This window comes from Heptranchias perlo, unplaced genomic scaffold (genome assembly GCF_035084215.1).
Source record: "Heptranchias perlo isolate sHepPer1 unplaced genomic scaffold, sHepPer1.hap1 HAP1_SCAFFOLD_1491, whole genome shotgun sequence".
NCBI lineage: Eukaryota > Metazoa > Chordata > Chondrichthyes > Hexanchiformes > Hexanchidae > Heptranchias > Heptranchias perlo.
Genome location: NW_027138745.1, coordinates 15,001 through 22,888, shown reverse-complemented (window position 1 = coordinate 22,888; position 7,888 = coordinate 15,001). Strand labels below are relative to the sequence as shown.

The 7,888-nt window shown below is 52.4% G+C and overlaps 1 long non-coding RNA gene across 1 annotated transcript in view; it reads left to right on the top strand.

The window, feature by feature from the left end:
• Positions 1-1,717: 1,717 nt before the first annotated feature.
• Positions 1,718-7,888, top strand: part of LOC137309143 (uncharacterized) — a 19,870-nt gene continuing 13,699 nt past the window's right edge. The window contains exons 1-2 of the long non-coding RNA XR_010959761.1: positions 1,718-2,504; positions 5,742-5,829. This is a non-coding gene — a long non-coding RNA (uncharacterized lncRNA). The remainder of the gene's footprint in view (positions 2,505-5,741; positions 5,830-7,888) is intronic.

The following is a 7,888-nucleotide window of genomic DNA, read 5'->3' as shown; positions in this document are numbered from 1 at the left end:
ACAGAGTAAAGCTCCCTCTACACTGTCCCATCAAACACTCCCAGGGCAGGTACAGGGTTAGATACAGAGTAAAGCTCCCTCTACACTGTCCCATCAAACACTCCCAGGGCAGGTACAGGGTTAGATACAGAGTAAAGCTCCCTCTACACTGTCCCATCAAACACTCCCAGGGCAGGTACAGGGTTAGATACAGAGTAAAGCTCCCTCTACACTGTCCCGTCAAACACTCCCAGGGCAGGTACAGGGTTAGATACAGAGTAAAGCTCCCTCCACACTGTCCCATCAAACACTCCCAGGGCAGGTACAGGGTTAGATACAGAGTAAAGCTCCCTCTACACTGTCCCATCAAACACTCCCAGGGCAGGTACAGGGTTAGATACAGAGTAAAGCTCCCTCTACACTGTCCCATCAAACACTCCCAGGGTCAGGTACAGGGTTAGATACAGAGTAAAGCTCCCTCTACACTGTCCCATCAAACACTCCCAGGGCAGGTACAGGGTTAGATACAGAGTAAAGCTCCCTCTACACTGTCCCATCAAACACTCCCAGGGCAGGTACAGGGTTAGATACAGAGTAAAGCTCCCTCTACACTGTCCCATCAAACACTCCCAGGGCAGGTACAGGGTTAGATACAGAGTAAAGCTCCCTCTACACTGTCCCATCAAACACTCCCAGGGCAGGTACAGGGTTAGATACAGAGTAAAGCCTCCCTCTACACTGCAGGCTTTCTGCATCTTTCTTTTTACAAGCCTGATTCTCAGTTGACGTCTTTGCCATCTGCTGGTGTCGGACTATTCTGATTTAACACTGGACAGCAGCTGTTATCTGTTCGAGTGTTGCTCTGCCCTCCCTACACCAGCTGCTGTCAGAGGCTGCAGGCAATGTCGAGCAAGGCTTGGAGATGGTCGGGGAGAGGGGGGGAGAGGGGCTGTGCCCATCGCAGCTCAGAGTGGGGCCTGAGACTCTCGGCAATAAAGGAGGGTCAGCACTGAGGGAGCCTCACACTGTCGGAGGGTCAGTACTGAGGGAGCGCCGCACTGTCGGAGGGTCAGTACTGAGGGAGCGCCGCACTGTCGGAGGGTCGGTACTGAGGGAGCGCCGCACTGTCGGAGGGTCAGTACTGAGGGAGCGCCACACTGTCGGAGGGTCGGTACTGAGGGAGCGCCGCACTGTCGGAGGGTCGGTGCTGAGGGAGCGCCGCACTGTCGGAGGGGCGGTACTGAGGGAGCGCCGCACTGTCGGAGGGTCGGTACTGAGGGAGCGCCGCACTGTCTGAGGTGCCGTCTTTCAAATGAGACATTAAACCGAGGCCCCCGTCTGCCCCTCTCAGGTGGATGTAAAAGATCCCACGGCCACTATTGGAAGAAGAGCAGGGGGAGTTCTCCCCGGGGTCCTGAGGCCAATATTTATCCCTTAACCAACATCACTTAAAAACAGATGATCTGCTCCTTATCACATTGCTGTTTGTGGGATCTTGCTGTGCGCAGATTGGCTGCTGCGTTTCCCACATTACAACAGTGACCACACTTCGAAAAGTACCTCATTGGGTGTAAATTGTTTTGGGACGTCTGAGGTGGTGAGAGGGGTTTCGGACTTGGGGGGGGTCCTGTCCCCTTTAAGATGGGTTCCCTGTCCAACACCACCCTCTCCTGGCGGTAGGGCCATACTGCACCAACTCGAACTCCTCCCAAATTCCCGTTTCACCGAGGCACAGGGAGTGTTTGCAGGTCCCCGACTCCTTTCTCGAGCTCATCTGTTCGTGTTTGCTGTTCGTTGAAGTCCCGATGCAGAATCTGGGAATAGAATTTAAGTCATCTCTGCTTCCTGCTTTCGAGCAATCGTCTGTCAGCACATCGAGACCTGTTCGAACCAGCAGATTAAAGGGGGCATGGAGTCACCTTTATCTGGGAAACATAGCAACAGGAGGAGGCCATTCAGTCCCTCGCGCCTGTACTGTCATTCAATTAAAACCCTTCCTGGCCTTCGCGCTCCCCCCCACCTCCCTATCTCTGTAACCTCCTCCAGCCCCTCCGACCCTCCCAGATCTCTGCGCTCCTCCAATTCCGGCCTCTTGTCCATCCCCCGATTTCCATCGCTCCACCATTGGCGGCCGTGCCTTCAGCTGCCTCGGCCCGAAGCTCTGGAATTCCCTCCCTAAACCTCTCCGCCTCTCTCCCCTCCTTTAAGACGCTCCTTAAAACCTCCCTCTTTGACCGAGCTTTTGGTCACCTGTCCTAATATCTCCTTATCTCGGGCTCTGATCTACGCTCCTGTGAAGGGCCTCAGGACGTTTAGTCTGTTTCAGGCCTGTTATGAATACAGTTTGCTGTTATTGTTCCAGTTATGGTGATATGGTTCCAGGCACCATTGCTGGCAAGATCTTTGGCTCCATCTGTTCTCTGAGTGGGGTTCTTGTCATCGCTCTCCCTGTCCCAGTCATCGTCTCCAACTTCAGCCGAATCTACCATCAGAACCAGCGGGCGGACAAGATGAAGGCCCAGCAGGTAGGATCGCCCCTCCCCCCTCCGCATCCCCCTCGCCATCCCCCTCCTCCCCATCGCCCCTCCCCCCTCCGCCTCCCCCTCGCCATCCCCCTCCTCCCCATCGCCCCTCCCCCCTCCGCCTCCCCCTCGCCATCCCCCTCCTCTCCACCGCCCCTCCGCCTCCCCCTCCGCCTCCCCCTCGCCATCCCCCTCCTATCCACCGCCCCTCCCCCCTCCGCCTCCCCCTCGCCATCCCCCTCCTATCCACCGCCCCTCCCCCCTCCGCCTCCCCCTCGCCATCCCCCTCCTATCCACCGCCCCTCCCCCCTCCGCCTCCCCCTCGCCATCCCCCTCCTCTCCACCGCCCCTCCGCCTCCCCCTCCGCCTCCCCCTCGCCATCCCCCTCATCTCATCGCCCCTCCCCCCTCCGCCTCCCCTCGCCATCCCCCTCCTCTCCACCGCCCCTCCGCCTCCCCCTCCGCCTCCCCCTCGCCATACCCCTCCTCCCCATCGCCCCTCCCCCCTCCGCCTCCCCCTCCCCCTCCGCCTTCCCCTCCCCCTCCGCCTCCTCCCCTTCCGTTCCCCTCACCATCCCCCTCCTCCCCATCTCCCACTCCCCCCTCCCCCTCCCCTTCCCTGCTCCCCATCCTCCTCTCCTTCCCCTCCCCGCCCCACCCCCTCCCACTTCCACTCAAACCCTCCACCCCTCTCCCCTCTCCCCCCTCCCCTCTCCCCCCTCCCCTCCCACCTCCAACCCTCTCCACTTCCCAATTCCCCCTCACCCCCCACTCCCCCTCTCTCTCCCTCCCACTCCCTCTCTGCCCTCTGACCTTTGCCCTTTCCTCCGACTGAGTGGGGGAGGAGGGTGCTGGTGTGTTGTGACAGAAACTCATCCCCCCGTCCCCGGGACCTCAGTGCAGCCTGAGGGGGGTGGGATGCGGGCAGGGGGACGAGACCCTCCACAGGGAGCAAGGGTCCGACAAGGAGTGCGGCCGAGGGCCTCCTCTCTCCAACTCCAAAAGGGCCTCTGCCCCCAACACAGAATCACCCTGGGACAGGAGGGTTGTAGAGGGAGCTTTACTCGTATCTAACCCTGTACCTGCCCTGGGGAGTGTTTGATGGGACAGTGTAGAGGGAGCTTTACTCTGTATCTAACCCTGTACCTGCCCTGGGAGTGTTTGATGGGACAGGTGTAGAGGGAGCTTTACTCTGTATCTAACCCTGTACCTGCCCTGGGAGTGTTTGATGGGGACAGTGTGTAGAGGGGAGCTTTTACTCTGTATCTAACCCCTGTACCTGCCCTGGGAGTGTTTGATGGGACAGTGTAGAGGAGCTTTACTCTGTATCTAACCCTGTACCTGCCCTGGGAGTGTTTGATGGGACAGTGTAGAGGGAGCTTTACTCTGTATCTAACCTGTACCTGCCCTGGGAGTGTTTGATGGGACAGTGTAGAGGGAGCTTTTACTCTGTATCTAACCCTGTACCTGCCCTGGGAGTGTTTGATGGGACAGTGTAGAGGGAGCTTTACTCTGTATCTAACCCTGTACCTGCCCTGGGAGTGTTTGATGGGACAGTGTAGAGGGAGCTTTACTCTGTATCTAACCCTGCTGTACCTGCCCTGGGAGTGTTTGATGGGACAGTGTAGAGGAGCTTTACTCTGTATCTCAACCGTGCTGTACCTGCCCTGGGAGTGTTTGATGGGACAGTGTAGAGGGAGCTTTACTCTGTATCTAACCCGTGGTACCTGCCCTGGGAGTGTTTGATGGGACAGTGTAGAGGAGCTTTACTCTGTATCTAACCCTGTACCTGCCCTGGGAGTGTTTGATGGGACAGTGTAGAGGGAGCTTTACTCTGTTTCTAACCCTGTACCTGCCCCTGGAGAGTGTTTGATGGGACAGTGTAGAGGGAGCTTTACTCTGTATCTAACCTGTACCTGCCCTGGGAGTGTTTGATGGGACAGGTGGTAAGGAGGGGAGCTTTACTCTGTTTCTAGACCCTGTATCTGCCCTGGGAGTGTTTGATGGGACAGTGTAGAGGGAGCTTTACTCTGTTTCTAACCCCTGTACCTGCCTGAGAGTGTTTGATGGGACAGTGTAGAGGGAGCTTTACTCTGCATCTAACCCTGCTCTACCTGCCCTGGAGAGTGTTTGATGGGACAGTGTAGGAGGGAGCTTTACTCTGTTTCTAACCCTGTACCTGCCCTGGGAGTGTTTGATGGGACAGTGTAGAGGGAGCTTTACTCTGAATCTAACCCGTGCTCTACCTGCCCTGGGAGTGTTTGATGGGACAGTGTGGAGGGAGCTTTACTACTGTATCTAACCCTGTAACCTGCCCTGGGGAGTGTTTGATGGGACAGTGTAGAGGGAGCTTTACTCTGTTTCTAACCCTGTACCTGCCCTGAGAGTGTTTGATGGGACAGTGTAGAGGGAGCTTTACTCTGTATCTAACCCTGTACCTGCCCTGGGAGTGTTTGATGGGACAGTGTGGAGGGAGCTTTACTCTGTATCTAACCCTGTACTCTGCCCCTGGGAGTGTTTTGATGGGACAGTGTAGGAGGGAGCGTTACTCTGTTTCTAACCCTGTACCTGCCCTGGGAGTGTTTGATGGGACAGTGTAGAGGGAGCTTTACTCTGCATCTCACCCGTGCTGTACCTGCCCTGGGAGTGTTTGATGGGACAGTGTAGAGGGAGCTTTACTCTGTATCTAATCCTGTACCTGCCCTGGGAGTGTTTGATGGGACAGTGTAGAGGGAGCTTTACTCTGTATCTAACCCTGTACCTGCCCCTGGGAGTGTTTGATGGGACGGTGTAGAGGGAGCTTTACTCTGCATCTAACCCTGTACCTGCCCCTGGGAGTGTTTGATGGGACAGTGTAGAGGAGCGTTACTCTGTTTCTAACCCTGTACCTGCCCTGGGAGTGTTTGATGGGACAGTGTAGAGTGGAGCTTTACTCTGCATCTCACCCGTGCTGTACCTGCCCTGGGAGTGTTTGATGGGACAGTGTAGAGGGCGCTTTACTCTGTATCTAACCCTGTACCTGCCTGGGAGTGTTTGATGGGACGGTGTAGAGTGAGCTTTACTCTGTATCTAACCCTGCTGTACCTGCCCTGGGAGTGTCTGATGTTAATCCCTCTCCCTCACACTGTCACTCAGTAACCCCTCTCCCCCAGCGCCCTGTGTTACTATCTTTTTTGATGTAAAGCCGACAGCCCCTCACAGTGAGTTATGTTCACCAACCTCTCTTCCTTTTATTCCCCAGAAAGTCCGAATGGCCAGGATTCGAACTCGCAAAATCTGGGACCACCAACGCGTTCCTGAAGTACAAGGAGAACGGTGGACTCAATCTGGTATCTCACAATTCCTCACACGTATAGTTCCACACACTTATAGTTCCACACACTTACAGTTCCACACACGTATAGTTCCACATACTTATAGTTCCACACTCGTATAGTTCCACACACTTACAGTTCCACACACGTATAGTTCCACATACTTATAGTTCCACACACGTATAGTTCCACACACTTATAGTTCCACACACGTATAGTTCCACATACTTTTAGTTCCACACACGTATAGTTCCACACACTTATAGTTCCACACACGTATAGTTCCACACACGTATAGTTCCACACACATATAGTTTCCACACACTAAAAGTTCCACACACGTATAGTTCCACACACTTATAGTTCCACACACGTATAGTTCCACACACTTATAGTTCCACACACTTATAGTTCCACACACGTATAGTTCCACACACGTATAGTTCCACATACTTATAGTTCCACACACGTATAGTTCCACACACTTATAGTTCCACACACGTATAGTTCCACACACGTATAGTTCCACACACATATAGTTCCACACAACTTAAAAGTTCCACACACGTATAGTTCCACACACTTATAGTTCCACACACGTATAGTTCCACACACTTGAGTTCACGATATAGTTCCACACACTTATAGTTCCACACACGTATAGTTCCACACACTTATAGTTCCACACACTTATAGTTCTACACACTAAAAGTTCCACACACTAAAAGTTCCACACACGTATAGTTCCACACACTAAAAGTTCCACACACGTATAGTTCCACACACTTATAGTTCCACACACTAAAAGTTCCACACACGTATAGTTCCACACACGTATAGTTCCACACACTTATAGTTCCACACACTAAAAGTTCCACACACGTATAGTTCCACACACGTATAGTTCCACGCACGTATAGTTCCACACACGTATAGTTCCACACACGTATAGTTCCACACACGTATAGTTCCACACACGTATAGTTCCACACACTAAAAAGTTCCACACACGTATAGTTCCACACACGTATAGTTCCACACACGTATAGTTCCACGCACGTATAGTTCCACACACGTATAGTTCCACACACTTATAGTTCCACACACGTATAGTTCCACACACGTATAGTTCCACGCACGTATAGTTCCACACACGTATAGTTCCACACACGTATAGTTCCACGCACGTATAGTTCCACACACGTATAGTTCCACACACTTATAGTTCCACACACGTATAGTTCCACACACTAAAAGTTCCACACACGTATAGTTCCACACACGTATAGTTCCACACACGTAATAGTTCTACACACGTATAGTTCCACACACTTATAGTTCCACACACGTATAGTTTCCACACACGTATAGTTCTACACACGTATAGTTCCACACACTTATAGTTCCACACACGTAGAGTTCCACACACGTATAGTTCCACACACTAAAAGTTCCACACACGTATAGTTCCACACACGTATAGTTCCACGCACGTATAGTTCCACACACGTATAGTTCCACACACTAAAAGTTCACACACGTATAGTTCCACACACTTATAGTTCCACACACTTAAAGTTTCACACACGTATAGTTCCACACACGTATAGTTCCACACACGTAAAGTTTCACACACTTATAGTTCCACACACATATAGTTCCACACACGTATAGTTCTACACACGTAGAGTTCCACACACTTATAGTTCCACACACGTATAGTTCCACACACGTATAGTTCCACATACTTATAGTTCCACACACGTATAGTTCCACACACGTATAGTTCCACACACTTATAGTTCCACACACGTATAGTTCTACACACGTAGAGTTCCACACACGTATAGTTCCACACACGTATAGTTCCACACATTAAAGTTTCACACATGTATAGTTCCACACACGTATAGTTCCACACACTTATAGTTCCACACACTTACAGTTCCACACACGTATAGTTCCACACACTTATAGTTCCACACACTTATAATTCCACACACTTACAGTTCCACACACGTATAGTTCCACACACTTACAGTTCCACACACTTATAGTTCCACACACTTACAGT